This window comes from Cherax quadricarinatus, chromosome 12 (assembly GCF_038502225.1).
Source record: "Cherax quadricarinatus isolate ZL_2023a chromosome 12, ASM3850222v1, whole genome shotgun sequence".
In the NCBI taxonomy this organism is placed as follows: Eukaryota; Metazoa; Arthropoda; class Malacostraca; order Decapoda; family Parastacidae; genus Cherax; species Cherax quadricarinatus.
The window spans coordinates 31,140,608-31,154,347 of NC_091303.1; the positions used below are offsets into that span (position 1 = coordinate 31,140,608).

A 13,740-nucleotide genomic window follows, 5' to 3' on the forward strand; every position below is an offset into this window, starting at 1 on the left:
CACCTTTCATCAGCTCTTTCTAATTCTAAGAAAAGTCTGTTATTGTTGACTCAAGTGCGAGTGAAGGTGTGTGGCACTGTAAATAAGTTTATTCAGGCAAAAGTACACATTAAAAGAGTTACATAAATTATCATACATAGCTGCACATGTGTAGATTACCTAGGATAACCCAAGAAAGTCAGATAAAGTGACTTAATTCCATTGGGGTCGAGATGTAGGCAAGGGAGTCCACCTGACCTAATTAGAAAATAGAAATGAGACCAGATTTCTATTTCCGACAAAAACTATGTTTCCGTTATAATTTCCACCCATATTTTGGAAACATATTTTTACCGGATTTCCGGGAAGCTGGGCTCAATAAAACATGGAAGTTTTGAAGATCCTTAACAACCCAACAACAACAACAACAACAACAACAACAACAACATCAACAACAACAACAAGAGCAGTGACCTCCTGACTTCTCCTCTCATTATTACCTAATTTAAAAGTAAAGTGGTTTCTGTTGCTTATTTTTTTTTACGCCGAATATATGTACATTAACGTTTTTGTCAATTAATAAAGAAGATATCGTGCACATTGTGGCGGCAGTCAGGTTTGTGACGTTTAACAAAGATTAAGTGATGAATGTTTACCTAAAACATTCATCACATGATTGTCAGTCATGTTGAACTGTGAGACATTGACCTTTGACCTCCACCACCATCACATCCTTAATGATTTAGCTAAGCCAGTATTAAATAAAGAGAATGTTGAGTATAGTTTTGTTTTTATTTTCTAAAAGAAGTTTACGGAACATTGTCAAAGGAACTAGCAAACGACTTTGAATAATTATTGCATTAATGAGGGAGCACTAAACCCATACAGTTCCTCGGGGAATGGAAGGCATTCAGACTTGATTCAAGGAATTGGAGCATTGGTCCAGTTATTTAGATTAAGAGCCCCTCACCAACATTAAGGAACTTCAGTGGATTCCAGTAGTAGTAATATATTTTTTTTCACTTCGGGTACCATGTACAAGGTATACAGTCCTAGCTGACATCAATGACATACTACTATATAGAAAGCCCCTTGTTATGTAGAGCATTTCAGGCAAATTAGGTCAATTTTGTCCCAGGATGCGACCCACACCAGTCGACTGACACCCAGGTACCTATTTTACTGATGGAGTGAACATGAACAGCAGGTGTCTTAAGGAAATACATCATAATGTTTCCAGCCGTGCCAGGGATAACCCCCCAGACCTCGGTGTATGAGTGTACTGGCAATTGATGAAGGATCTCGGTGGAAATAAGTCAGTTTGTCTGACTTTATTGGGTTATCCTAGGTAATTTACACTATGATAATTGTACTTGTATACCTATGGCTAAATAAACAAGCTTGCTTACTTCGAGGAGAAATGAGCTTGAAGAAAGTAGAGTAGTACAGATATGAGCCAGCAGGTCCATTATCCAGCATAAAGAAATGTGTCAAGTTAAATATATTTATGGAGAAAGTAATAAGGTCAGTAGATTGCAAAATGTTGCTTCTGCTCAACTAAGTCTAGGCTATAAGTATCTCTGGCAGTACAAGTTGTATATAGATGTCAGTGACATAAAGTGTGTGGACAGAGACAGTGCCATGCATTGGAGCATTATATCTTAGTGTGTTCAAACATTCAATATTTCAGAGACACCTCCATGCAAGACTTACAGGATATGGCAAAACACCTCATTGTTAATGATAATAGATCTGAAATCTTGAGGTTGTATCCATATTTTGCAATGACTAAGTCATTGTGACCAGATGAACAAAACTGTCTTTACAGACACTGCAACCCAGCTATGACCAGTTTTATTTTTTGTGGTAATTAGATATAAATTTTTTGAGATTGTATTCCTTACTGTAAAGTGTACAACATCTATATAAAGAAACTGTAAAAATATTTTAGTGGTAATAAGATATAAATATTTTGATATTGTCTTCCTTAATATACTGTGTACAACTACAGTATATGAAGTAATTGTAAAATACAAAAATTACTAATATGTATTTCATTATAGCAATGTAACAGTGCTCAGTGGGGTCAGACAAAGACCCATTGTGACACCTCTAATCCTGTTTTTTGTTCTGTCGCTCATAGGATAAGTTGCTGGTGAACAATAAACTAGCCATTCAAGCAGCACAACTAATTAAGAGGGCTGTGAGGGAGTCTGCCCTCAAGGGTGGTTCCTTCATAACATGTCATGAAGGATACAATCCTTCATGACTGTCATGAAGGATTGTATCCTTCATGATGGTGCAAATGTTAGAATCCAAAATGATATATTTAGTGTACATTAGGTCACTGATAGATTACCATGCACCAATTTAATCCTACAACACAGTAGAACTATCGAAAGACTTGAAAAAACACAAAACGAAACCCCTGTGAATTATTTTTTGCTGTCACATAACCACCAACATACAGTACAGTACTTAATTAATATGAGAAGAGTGTTAGGCATACTTAGTGTTGCTGAAATTGATGTCATGATAGGATTGAAGCTGCTTTGTGGTGATCCAAATTCTGTTGTTGCTATAGAATTATTAAAACAATTCACGAGACATGTGAACCAAGACAGATTCAAATAACAGCCACACACAAATATGTTTGCACTACATGAACTATATTGTGCTTGAAAACAAAACGATTTCCCACCACTTTGACAGATAACTGCTTTTGATATCACCATACGTAGTTACCCTTCCAAAAAACTAATGATGCTCAATCCTCGTCTTCGATTCCTTATTAAACTCATTGCTCTGGAATAAATGCACAAGCTTCAGACAAAAAATAATACCACAGCCATCTATGCTGATAGTTCCCTTAACTCTGACAGTTTGAGGGTGGAAAGTGCAGTTATCATAAACCAGCCTGATGGTACTATAATACAGAGAAGTATTAGATTTAATAACTGGGCTTTCACCTTACAAAATCAACTGTTTGCAATATTTGTTACTTTCAGTGTTGTGGAAATTATAACTTTGGACAATTTAATTGTAATGACTCTCTTTCCTCATTACTTGCTCTACATAGCCTGAGACCTGAATGCAGCTTGTCTGTGGATATACAGTGGAATATTGACTTACGAGTGTCCCAATGTATGAGTTTTTTGAAATACGAGCCGTTGCTGGGTCAATTTTTTGCTTTGAATTATGAGTCAACATCCAAGTTATGAGCCAGCTCCCCCCGCTTCCCCCTCAACCCAAAATCAAACCAATGACTGTAAAAAATGCAAGCAAAGCATGAGAGAAATACTCCCACACCGAGGTAAACAGTGCACTGAGTTGTTGACGTTCTGAAGCTCTCATTATTATTATTATTATTATTATTATTATTTTTATTATTATTATTATTATTATTATTATTATTATTATTATTATTATTATTATAACAATAATAATATAATGATTACATGTAAGGTTCAGTTCCCTAAATTAATAATAATAATAATTATAATAATGATGATGGCCGCTTCCGCTGCCATCATCACTTGTCATATTATGGCCTATTTTATTCATTCTAGAGTATATATCATGTTTCTCTGTTAATTATATTGTTTATTATGTCATATTAGATGAATTGTGATAGAGAAATAAGCCATAGAGTGATAATGTTATATTAAAATATTTTGTACTGTCGCTGGGACGGATTAATGGTATTTCAGTTAATTTAAATGGAGAAAATTGATTTGATATACGAGCAAATTAAGTTACAAGCTAGGTTACGGAACGGATTAAACTCATAAATCAAGGTTCCAGCGTACTCTACAAATTATTAAGATGGGATTACAGTTAAGCTTACATGGATTACCTCTCGCATAGGCCTCCTTAGCATAACAAAGTTGATAGCTATACAAGCATTAAACAAAGAGAATGCTGAATACAATTTTGGTTTCTCAAATAGAATTTAAAAAAAAAATGTCTGTAAAGAAATAGCCTTCAGTATATAAGCCACTTCTTCACAGATATGCTGTATTCTTTTCAAGATTGATGGACTGATTACATCGGTTCAAGGCTGAGGGACTGATTACCTTAAAACTCCTCATGTTTTTCACCATTTTCCTTTGTATGGACTGATGAAGCCACTGTGTGGCAAAACGTTTTCTCATTAATGATACCCAAGTGTTGCACACGTGTCTAATTTATCAATTTGTCAGTTCTCTGAACCATTCACCTACATTCAGGCCCATCTTCCACTTATACATTTCGGTCATGTCTCCCGTCATTCTACACCTTATGAGAGAATGAAGGTTTAGGGCTTTCAGTCTTTCATATGAAAAATTTCTTGTACATTGTCCTAATTTTGTTATTCTCTGTATGTTCTAGGATGAATTTATATCCATTCCCTAGTATGGGAATGATAACTAAGCTGCATAATCTAAATGAGGCCATTCTAATGATGTATATAGCTGTAATATAATTTCTGAACTTTTGTTGCTTATACTTCATGATATGAAACCAAGTAATCTGTTAGCCTTATTATGCATGCTCAGGTACTGCTGTCCTGGCTTCAGACTGCTGCTTACCAGAACCAACAAGTCCTTTTCACATTCTGTATGTCAAGTTATTTATTATTTTGTTTATAAGTGCAGGGGTTATTTATATTGCAAAGCTTTATGATTTTTCATTTATCTATATTAAACAAATTTCACAGTACAATCTCTTAATAATCAAAATCAACTACCTCAGTATATGTGATTTTACTAGTAAGAATAAGCCACCTTACGTTATGTATTTTTCTTAAATTACTATTTTTATTAAATTACTATTGCTTGCTTAAATAATTGTTTAATAAATACTATGTGTCCATTTTGCAACCCCATATTTTTAAATACTATTAATTGCTATCACTTATTAAAAATTTATTTAATACAATATTTACTATCAGTCCAATTTACTCTTGTACATTTTTGACATATTATTTTAATTACCATTACTTGCTAAAAACTTGTTTTAATACCACATTTACTGTCAGTCCATTCTACTTTATACAATTAATCACAAAATTCTCTTAGTGTAATTCCTAACTTTTAAATACATTGTACTGCCAGATAAGTTCTAATATTACTACCAGTGCAATACTGAATCTAAATAGTTGTTCATGAAAATTTAATACTTGTAATAGAAATTATTTCTTTTTTTTTCTTTTTTAATTTTTTAATTTTGTTCAATGCCATACTTACTGTCAGTCCATTTTACTTTTGTACAACTTACCATTACTTGCTTACTATTGTAAACTATCATTATAGAACTAATAACCAGTGCAATATTATATTTTCAAACTTGTGCCATAGTAAGAGTTATCATAATCCCTGTACTTTGTAATTATTATTTAATCTAGTATTATAAACTATTTTGTTTTCTCTCAATTTTCTTCTATATCTACCATTACCTGCAGACTTTTAATCTAATTATCACTTCTAGTACTAAGCAATTTTGTGTTCAGTAAACATCTATTCTAAATCTACAACTTTTGTCAAACTCTAAAACTATGACAGTTCAATATTAATTCATCAAATCTGTACCATATAAAGAGAAAACTGTATCTCTGTATTTTTTAAAAAACTATTTGTAACAATCCATTAGCTAGTAAGATAAACTGGTTAAGTATCATAATTATTAAGTTTAACATAACACTTTTTTCAAACATCTAGTTGTAGTCACTGTCATTCTTATAATTACAAACATTGATCCTGATATAAACCTTTTATTAAATGACTTACACGAATCAAACGGCAACTGTAATTATTATACAGCAGACCAAGCAAAGACAGTACTCAGAGCAAACAATAACATAACTATCTTTAATTATAATGTCAGATCCTTGAGGAAACATTACAATGACCTCGCAGCATCACTCAATTCCCTTCATTCCAGTATGTCAATCATCACACTCACAGAAACCTGGCTAAAGCCTGGTACTACAGATGTCTATGCCATTCCTGGTTACTACTCAAATCAGCTTGAATGTATCAATAATTCTTGCACAAGGGATAAACATGGAGAATATATTATAGCTAAATTTAAATCAAAAGACCTGCAAAAACCTCTCACAGTCATAAACATCTACTGAGTACCACAGTCAATCATTTACCATTTTAGTGAAAAATTAGGAAACTTGATAACTGATGCACATATGAACAAAGACCACTTGCTGCTAACAGAAGATTTCAACATAAACCTACAACATGACCAGGACCCACAAGTAACTGAATTCGCAAACACTATGAGCAACTGCTTGTTGCTACCAACAATATCAAAACCTACAAGAATCTCCAAGACTAGTATCTCTTTATTAGACCACATCTGGACTAACACCATATCCCCTTTAAAATCAGGCATAATCACAGACAACACCACAGACCACTGCCCTACCTTTCTCATAACCAATCTAGGTAAATTGCCCCAAGACACTACTACTGTTACCTTCAGACTACATAATGAGACAGCTGTTAATAACTTTATAACAGCTATGAATAATGTCAACTGGCATAATGAGCTTGAAACATATACAGATACGAATGAATGTATTGATAATTTTCTAAAAAAAAAAAAAAAAAAAAAAAAAACTACCTCTATAACAAGGATTGCCCTAAAAAAAAACTAAACAGATCACAGCTAAGAGACTGAATAGTCCCTGCCTATCACACAACATACTTAAATTCATTAACACAAAGCACCAATATGAAAAACAGTACAGAATGGGTCAAATAACTAGAGACCAGTCTAAATGTTACTCATCAACCCTTACCAGCCTGATAAGAAGGTCAAAAAAATTATATTATGAAAACAGAGAACATAACATAAAAGGTGATATGAAAAAGACCTGGAATACCCTATCTGAAATTCTAGGAACTAAAAAGATATCCAAACCAAAACAATGAAATTAACAAAATCAGACGAACCCTTACTCCCACCAACTGAAACAGTAAACATAGGAAAGAATCTAGTGGGCAAAATCCCAAGCTCAAACACCTGTCCATCAGACTACCTCACAGGCACCTACCTGAATACACTATTCCTATCTCCAACCAACCCAACAGAAGTCTCGCTCATTGTCAACACCCTTAACAACAAGGCAGGAGACATGAACAACTTGCCAACTTTTATGTACAAAAAAGCTTCACAAGTACTGTCACCAATTATTGCAACGCTCTTGAACAAATCCATTGAATCCTCCACCTTCCCAGCAATTCTCAAAATAGCGAGGGTCACCCCGATCCACAACAGAGGTGATCAAGCTGACTTGAATAACTATAGACCAGTATCTAACTTACCACTGCTCTCTAAAATCTTTGAAAAATTAATCCATAAACAGACCTATTCCTACCTCGTCTCACACAATATACTAAACCCCTGTCAGTTTGGATTCAGGAATAATAAGAGCACAAATGATGCTATTATACACATGCTAGAACTAATATATACCTCTCTCAAGAAGAAAGAAGTCCTGCTGGGAATCTTCATTGATTTACGTAAAGCTTTTGATACAGTTGACCATGAATTGCTGCACATCAAATTAATGCACTGTGGTTTAAGAGGGCACTCCCTCAACTACCTAAAGTCATACCTTAGTAACAGAAGCCAATATGTGTACACAAATGGTGCAAACTCTTCCACTCACCCAATCACAGTAGGTGTTCCACAAGGAAGTGTCCTTGGACCACTCCTCTTTCTCATCTACATCATTGACCTACTGAATGCATCATGCTACTCAAACTATATTGTGTGTGCAATTAGTGTATATTTTAATTACATTATTGTTCAAGGCCCAAAACTATCTTTTGCTAGCTACTACCAACTACCTCATATTATTTTTTACTTTTTATAGTACAATAAATTGCTCAACTTATTATATATAACAAATCAGATCTTACTCCCAAATCAATATCATAGTTACTATCTGCCAATTTAACTTTGTTTACCATTATTTAATTTAGTCCCTATATTTTTTCTCCTTTATTTTAGCTTTATTATAGCTTTACGTAACAACCTTAGTTCATATATTCACAATTGTTCAAATAATCAAGGTGCTATTCTCAGGTGCTGAAGTGTAATAAGTTCACTATTTTGCCATTATATTCCCTAGCTCATTTATTTGATTACCACTTTATTTGTTCACAAAGTTTTTTTTTTTTTTTAGTCCCCTTTGTATTGTCTCCTTTATTTTAGCTTTAAAGAGCTACCTTAGCTCAATTTTTTTACATTTATTAAAATAACTCAGGTGCTATTTTATAGCTTTAGAATATTTACTTTGTCTTATACTTAATTCTAACTATAGATTCACTATAAATCTTATGATAACAAACATTGATCCTGATACCAACCTCTTACTGAATGACTTAAATGAATCAAACAGTTACTGTAATTACTACACAGCTGAACAATTAAAGGCACTTCTCAGAGCCAACAAAAACAACTGTTTTAAACTACAATATCAGATCTTTAAGTAAACATTACGATAACCTCATAGCATTACTAAATTCCCTGCATGCCAGTATATCCATCATTACTCTCACCGAAACCTGGCTAAAGCCTGATACTACAGATGTCTATACCATTCCTGGTTACACAGCCATACACAACTGTAGGCCAGATCAACAAGGGGGTGGCACAGCTAAATACTACTCAGACCAACTAGAATGTGTCACTAATACTTTCACAAGGGATGAACATGGGGAATATATAATAGCTAAATTCAAATCCAAATACCTACAAAAACCTCTTACAGTGATAAACATCTACAGAGTACTACAGTCAAACATTAGCCATTTTAGTGACAACCTGGGAAGTATGATAACTGATGCATGCATGAACAAAGATCACTTGCTACTCTCAGGTGACTTCAATATAAATCTCCTGCAAGACCAGGACCCACACGTTACTGAATTCACAAACACTATGAGTAACTGCATGTTGCTACCAACAGTAACAAAACCTACAAGAGTTACAGAGACTAGTGTTTCCCTACTAGACCACATCTGGACCAACACCATATCCCTTTAAAATCAGGCATAATCACAGATAATGCCACAGATCACTACTCTACCTTCCTCATCACAAACCATGGCAAATTACCCCAAGACACTAATAAGTCACTTTCAGACTTCACAATGAGGCAGCCATTAATAACTTCACAGCAGCAGTGACAAACATTGACTGGCACACTTAGCTAGAAATCTATACAGATATTGACGAATGTATTAATAATTTTCTAAAAAAAGACCCAATACCTTTATAACAAGCACTGCCCCAAAAAAACTAAACAGATGACAGCTATGAGACTGAACAGTCCCTGGCTAACACCCAGCATCCTCAAATCCATAAATACAAAGCACCTATATGAAAAACAGTACAGAATGGGTCACATAACCAGAGACCAAACAAAACGTTACTCGTCAATCCTAACCAGCCTGATAAGAAGGGCTAAAAAACTGTATTATGAGAACAGATTATCCAACTTACGAGGTGATATAAAAAAGACCTGGAAAACTCTAGCAGAAATTCTAGGAACAAAAAAGATATCACGAAATAGCGAAATTGAATTAACAAAACCAGATGAACCCCAACTCCCACCAACTGAAACAGCAAACAGACTCACTAATTTCTTTTCCACTATAGGAAAAAAACCTTGCCAATAAAATCCCAAGCTCAGATACCCCACCCAATGACTACCTCACTGGCAACTACCCGAACACACTGTTCCTAGCTCTAACTAACCCTACTGAAGTCTCCCTTATTATCAACGCACTAAAAAACAAGACAGGAGATTTAAATACCTTACCACCCTTTATATACAAAAAAGCGTCACAAGTACTATCACCAGTCAATGCAACACTCTTTAACAAATCCATTGAATCCTCTACCTTTCCTACAGTTCTCAAAATAGCAAGGGTCACCCCGATCCATAAAGGAAGAGACCAAACAGACTTGAATAACTATAGGCCAATATCCAACTTACATCCTCTCTCTAAAATCTTAAAAAAATTAATTCATAAGCGAATCTATTCCTACCTCATCTCCCACAACATACTCAACCCCTGTCAATTTGGGTTCAGGCCTAATAAAAATACTAATGATGCTATTATACACATGCTAGAATATATATATACTGCAATAGAGAAAAAAGAAGTCCCACTGGGGATCTTCATGGACTTACGTAAAGCTTTTGATACAGTTGACCATGACTTGCTCCGTATAAAATTGTCGCACTATGGTATAAGAGGGCACTCCCTCAACTACCTAAAGTCTTACCTCACCAACAGAAGCCAATATGTGTACACAAATGGGGCAAACTCTTCCACACAGCCAATGACAGTTGGTGTCCCACAGGGAAGTGTCCTAGGCCCTCTTCTCTTTCTCATATACATAATGACCTACCAAATGCATCGCAACTACTCAAACCCACACTATTTGCAGATGACACTACATACGTCTTCTCTCACCCGAGCCCAGCCACGCTAGCCAATACTGTAAATACCGAATTACAGAAAATATCTATCTGGATGAGTACTAACAAACTTACTCTAAACATTGACAAAACCTACTTCATTCAGTTTGGTAACTGAGCTACAGACGTCCCTCTTAACATAATGATAAATGGTTCACCTATCACAAAACTCAGAGGGAAAATTCTTAGGAATCCACCTTGATAATAGACTCAAATTTCAAACACATATACAAAAAATTTCCAAAAAAATTTCCAAGACCGTAGGCATACTATCGAAGATACGGTACTATGTTCCACAGTCAGCCCTCCTGGCCCTATATCACTCACTTATTTACCCTTATCTCACCTATGGAATTTGTGCATGGGGCTCAACAATAATAAACCATCTCAGACCATTAACCCTTTGACTGTTTCAGGCCCCTCTCTGAAACTGTCATTCTATGTCGCCAAATATTCGAAAAAAAAAAAATTATTTTTTCTTATGAAAATGTTAGGAATATTTTTAGTAGTGTTTCAAGCCTAAAAAAAAATTTTTGCCATCAGTACTTACCGAGATATAGAGCCGCAAAGTTTGCAGAAAGTGACGTGCGTACGGCAACAGCGGCGACCGCCGCCCACCCGGTATTCTTTTATTTACTCTAATTCAAAGGTTTCTTGCATTTTTCAATATTTTTCTGTTCCAGGTAACTTATGTGGCCTGTGAGACCAATGTAAGGTGCATTCTTCAAATATACACTCATTGTTTACAACACAATAACAGAACAAACTTTATCACTATTAGTTTGTGTATACACTTTGTTTACACAAGCAAACAATACAAAACAATGTTTATTACTATTGTTCCATAATATATATACATATGTACAGTCACTAAACATGTTCCTAGAACTGCTGCAGCTTGTGGAACTCTTTGAAACATGGGTATATGCAGAGGGGCACTTCACACTCCTCACACATAAAATGAGTGTCTCTGCGTGTTTGTGGGCATTTTGTGGTATGCATACATACATAACACCTCTTCTGAGCATTTTTCTTGGCAGTAGTAGGAGGCAGTTGTATGGGGTAGTGATCACCAGGCCTCAAACGAGATGACGTCTGTGGGCGCTGGTCTATTGCGGGAGTTGCTCCTTGGTACTTTGCAATTATTTGTCTGATTACTGACAGGCAAAATTCACCATATTTTGGTGTTTTGTTGGTCTTCAACTTGTATATGTTATAAGCATTTAGCATAGAGATATCAACAAGATGGAAAAAAAGTTTTATATACCACTTATAACTCTTGCGTACACAGTCTGCAAACCCAATCTGCATGTCACATTTGTCCACTAAGCGCATATTGAGGTTGTAGTCCATGACAGCTGTAGGCTTTAGAATGGGTTCATTGGTCTCTCTGTTGTCCCTGCCACTGGGTACCATTTCGTTTCTGTGAACTGATGTCAACAATGTGACATCACGTTTGTCATGCCACCGAAATGCCATGATGTCATTGGCAGCAAAGGCTTGCACCTCACCTCTGCGAGTGCCAGCGTTGGACCTTGGCATATGTTTACGATTACCACGCACTGTGCCACACACGTCTGTCAAGTTCACTCGCAAGAAATCACTGAGTAAGGGGCTTGTGTACCAGTTATCAGTAAATAACATATGCCCCTTACCAAGATATGGTTCCATCATTGTTCGAACCACATCACCAGAGATACCCAATAACTTCATGGTATCTCTCAAAGTATTACTGCCAGTGTACACAATTATATCCAAAACTAGACCACTTCTGCAATCACACAGTACAAATAGCTTTATACCAAAGCGTTTCCTCTTGCTTGGTACATATTGCTTGAATGAGAGTCTTCCTTTGAATAAAATCAAGGACTCATCAATAACAAGCTTCCTGAAGGGATAAAAATACATGCAGCACTTTTGTTTCAGGTACATAAACACATTTCTGATCTTATATAACCTGTCGCTTCTGTCAGGCCTGGTTTTGTCTGAAAAGTGTAACATACGTAACAGTATCAGGAAACGATTGACATCTATAATGTCACTAAAACCTGGAGTTGAAATCAGGCGTTCTGTTGCCCAGTATGTGGTGACAGTGTGCTTATACACATGTGCCATAAGCATTATTGTGGCAAAAAACAGGTACATCTCTGCCACAGTTGTCTCCTTCCACTTGTGTAGCCGTGATTTTGGTGAGAGAATTGTATTTGCCATGGTGTAATCACAGTATGTGTTTGTTTCCCTGACAATGATGTCCATCAGGGGTTCATCGAAGAATAACTCAAAGCAGTCCAGTTCACTGGCATTGTTCCCAAGTGGACAAGATGGCTTTATTCCACTTTGTGTTTCATCAAAGTCATGGGGACTGGGAACAAACTCGTCATCGTCCTGCCAATCCCAGTTGCGGTCTGCTGGTCGGGTCTGGATATTGTACCGTGGTTGTGGTTGTGCAGGTTGTGGTGGTGCAGGTTGTGGGAGTGTGGGGTAGGGTGAGGCTGGTTGTTGTGCTGCGTCAGCAGCGTGGGTAGTAGCGTGGCCCGCTGATGGTGCCACATGGGCCGTGCCACCCTCACTATCACCACCACTGCCTCCTCCCTCACTGTCACCATTCATACCCATCATTACAATATCTTCATCTTCACTATCAGGTCGTGGTGTAGGGCCACGGGATGTGCTCCCAGAGTTTCTCCTTCCCCTTGGAACAACATATGAAACACTACCAGACCGCATGCTACGTCGTACATACTGCCGCTTCACTGGGAAATATTCACTCTCACTGTCACTAGAACTGCTTTCAATGACCTTGAAATCACTATCACTATCACTATCACTGCTATCATCTGGGTGTTGTACACGACCAAATAGTTTCCTCTTTCGTCCTGGTACAGGCGAACGTGAACGTGAACAAGCCGGCACAGCACCAGAGGTCGAAGGTTGTGGGTCATCTGGGTTTTCATCACTAATTACGTTATCCTGGGCACTTTTTCCGGTAACACTCACTTCGAAACCCTGGAATTCACTGTCACTGACATTTTCATCGCTGTTAGAGCTATCACTTGGGAACAAAAGACCTCCAATCCGCTGAGGAGTGAGGAACTTCTTACCGAGAGGCATGGTGAAAATGGACTAACAACATGGCGTTCCCACAATGCACCGCTGGGTCCCAGATTTTTTTCACAGGGTACACACCGACCACTGAGACCCATTCTCTCTCGTGTAAGCCTACCAGGCCTTTGGCACTTGATTTGAAGCCGCAAGAATTTGTGCGT

At 36.6% G+C, this 13,740-nt stretch overlaps 1 protein-coding gene across 2 annotated transcripts in view; it reads left to right on the plus strand.

Moving 5' to 3' along the window:
- The first annotated feature begins 404 nt into the window (after positions 1-404).
- Positions 405-13,740, plus strand: part of LOC128696476 (lysophosphatidylserine lipase ABHD12-like) — a 156,199-nt gene continuing 142,863 nt past the window's right edge. Inside the window, exons 1-2 of one of the 2 annotated variants that reach the window (XM_070084305.1) lie at positions 420-490; positions 4,518-4,578. The gene's annotated coding sequence lies outside the window, so the exon portion shown is untranslated. Of the gene's footprint in view, positions 491-4,517; positions 4,579-13,740 lie in introns of both variants that reach the window. The other variant, XM_070084304.1, reaches the window with a different exon arrangement.